Source organism: Coptis chinensis, chromosome 5, assembly GCF_015680905.1.
Source record: "Coptis chinensis isolate HL-2020 chromosome 5, ASM1568090v1, whole genome shotgun sequence".
Classification (NCBI taxonomy): Eukaryota; Viridiplantae; Streptophyta; class Magnoliopsida; order Ranunculales; family Ranunculaceae; genus Coptis; species Coptis chinensis.
Window position 1 is genome coordinate 82,018,614 of NC_141460.1, and position 3,080 is coordinate 82,021,693.

Consider the following 3,080-nt stretch of genomic DNA (forward strand, 5'->3'; position numbering starts at 1 on the left):
GATGCTTATCTTGCTAGCTGAACCATCAGTCTCAGCTGTAGAAGGAAACTGCCTCCAAGCTAGCACCATGGACCAGTCCAAGCTGTGGCATCATCGCTATGGACACCTTAGTTACAAAGGCTTGACCACTCTGCATTCCAAAAATATGGTGGTAGGTTTGCCACAAATTACTCCGTCGAGTGATCTCTGTGATGCATGCATGAAGGGCAAACAACATAGGACTCCTATTCCTAAAGTGAGTTGTTGGAAAGCAACAGAAAGACTACAGTTGGTTCATGCCGATCTTTGTGGCCACATTAATCCAATTTCAAGCGGCAAGAAGAGGTATCTATTGTGCTTCATAGATGATCTCTCTAGAAAAGCATGGGTTTATTTTTTGATAGAAAAGTCAGAAGTATTTTATCACTTTAAATGTTTCAAGATACTTGTGGAAAAAGAAATTGGGTTGCCTATCAAATGCATGAGAACAGATAGAGGAGGAGAGTTTAACTCTGTAGAATTTGATGATTTTCTGTATGCAACATGGAGTGAAAAACAACAACGGCTTACAACAACAAAGCGGAGTGAACGAACGTAAGAATCGACCGTGTGATGAACATGGTAAGAACAATGCTTTTAGAAAAGAAGGTTCCCAAGTCATTCTGGCCGGAAGCAACTCGTTGGTGCATTCATGTCTTAAATCGCTCACCTACACTAGCAGTAAAGAACATGACTCCAGAAGAAGCCTGGAGTGGGAAAAAGCCATCAGTCGATCATTTTAGAGTGTTTGGATGTGTGGGTTATGTCCACATTCTAGATGCTAGGAGAATTAAACTGGACGACAAGAGTGTGAGTTGTGTGCTGCTTGGTTACAGTGAGCGGTCTAAAGGATACAAGATGTATGATCCAGTTGGTGATAAAGTCATCATTAGTCGTGATGTGGTTTTTGAAGAGGATCGTATGTGTGATTGGAATACAAACTATGAGAAGGAGCAATTGATGGAGCTTGAATAAGGAGATATTGATGAACAAGAAACAGCGCAAGTAGAAGGAGATAGGAGTGATGGGAGAAGTCGATGAAGCTGAAGATGTTGCACCTGCCAAAGAGGAGAATTTGGTAGTAAGGGAGGGCAGGATTTGTAGAGCTCCCATATGGAATGTTGATTATGTTTCAGGCGAAGGATTATCAGAAGAAGAGGAAGCAGAATAAGAGGAAGCAAATATGGTGCTGATGATCACAGATAGATCAGAATTTTTGAAGAGGCGATTCAGAGTTCAAAGTGGAGACAGGCCATGGATGAAGAGATTGAGTCTATAGAGAGAAACCAGACCTGGAATTTGGTGGAATTGCCTTCTGGAGCTAAGAAGATTGGGGTAAAGTGGGTCTACAAAACAAAACTTAATGAGCTTGGGGAGGTCAGTAAATACAAAGCTAGACTCGTGGTGAAGGGGTACTCTCAACAGCAGGGAATTGACTACACAGAAGTGTATGCACCTGTGGCTAGAATGGACACGGTTAGGATGATAATAGCTCTCACAGCTCAAAGGGGCTGGAAACTCCATCAATTGGATGTCAAATCGGCATTTTTGTATGGGGAGTTGAAGGAAGATGTGTATGTAGAACAGCCAAAGGGGTACGAGAAGAAAGGGAGTGAGCAGAAAGTGTATAAGCTTCAAAAGGCTCTATACGGGCTAAAACAAGCACCTAGGGCATGGTTTAGTCGAATATAGTCCTACTTTCTCAAGGAAGGTTTCAAGTGTAGTCCTAGTGAACAAACACTCTTCGTCAAAAGGAAGGGAGGTAAAATTATTATTGTGAGTATTTATGTTGATGATTTAATGTTTACAAGCAATGATGATGAGATGTTGAATGAGTTCAAGAGATCTATGAAGAGGGAGTTTGAGATGACTGATTTGGGGGAGTTGAAGTTCTTTATGGGAATAGAAGTTTTGCAAAAATCCGATGGTATTTTTATATGCCAAAGGAAGTATGCAACCGAGGTTTTGAAGCGGTTTAAGATGGCAGAAAGCAATTCTGTTAGAAATCCTATTGTTCCAGGGCAGAAACTTTGCAGTGATGAAGATGGTGCCAAGGTGGATGCTACCTTTGTTTAAAGAAAATGGTGGGAAGTTTGATGTATCTCACATCAACTTCGGCTGATCTTATGTTTGTGGTGTGCCTCATTAGTCGCTACATGGGAAGTCCTACACAACTACATTTTGCAACTGCCAAAAGAATCTTCCGGTATTTGCAAGGGACGGTGAACTATGGTGTTTTCTACAAAAGGAATGGTGCTAGTGATTTAGTTGGCTTCACTGACAGTGATTATGCAGGAGATATCGAAGACAGTAAGAGTACTTCGGGGTATGTGTTTATGATGAGTGGAGGTGCAGTAGCCTGGTCATCAAGAAAGCAGCCTATTGTAACATTGTCATCTACTGAGGCAGAGTTTGTTGCAGCTGTAGCATGCGCTTGTCAGGCAGTTTGGATGAGGAAAGTTCTTAAGGAAATCAGTCATGATCAGGAAGGAAGTACGATGATAATGTGTGACAACACTTCAGCCATAAACTGTCCAAGAATGCAGTTTTTCATGGCCGCACCAAACACATTAGGGTCCGTTATCACTTCCTTCGAGATCTTACTAAGGAGTGTGTTGTTCAGCTGTTATTTTGTGGTTCACAAGATCAGCTTGCAGATTTAATGACAAAGCCTCTTAAGTTCGGAGCTTTCAAGAAACTTCGTGAAGAATTGGGAGTGTGTGCTGCTCCAGATGTGAACTGATTGCTTGTCATGGCAATAAGTTCAAGGGAGGGATTGTTGGAAATAGTCTTGTTTGTGTCCAGAGTAATAGGAATAATGACCGAGTCTTTAGGGTCAGTTAGTTTAGTTTGAGTATTGTTGCTGTTAGTCGCACCCACTAAGATATAGTAGGTGCTTTAGTGGGTAGTTATTTTGTGATGCTGTAAGGCTTTATATAGCCGAGAATTTGCTTAATGAGATTTAGATTATTCAATCAAATTGTTTTGTGTTCTTGATCAATTGATCCTAACATTTATTGCGTGTTAGGGCTGCTCTGGAAAATGGTCGATTCTTGATTGTG

The 3,080-nt window shown here is 41.3% G+C and overlaps 1 pseudogene; it reads left to right on the plus strand.

Annotated features, from left to right (window-relative positions):
• The first annotated feature begins 2,099 nt into the window (after nucleotides 1-2,099).
• LOC147499306 (secreted RxLR effector protein 161 pseudogene) lies at nucleotides 2,100-2,761 on the plus strand (annotated as a pseudogene).
• The last annotated feature ends 319 nt before the right edge of the window (nucleotides 2,762-3,080 follow it).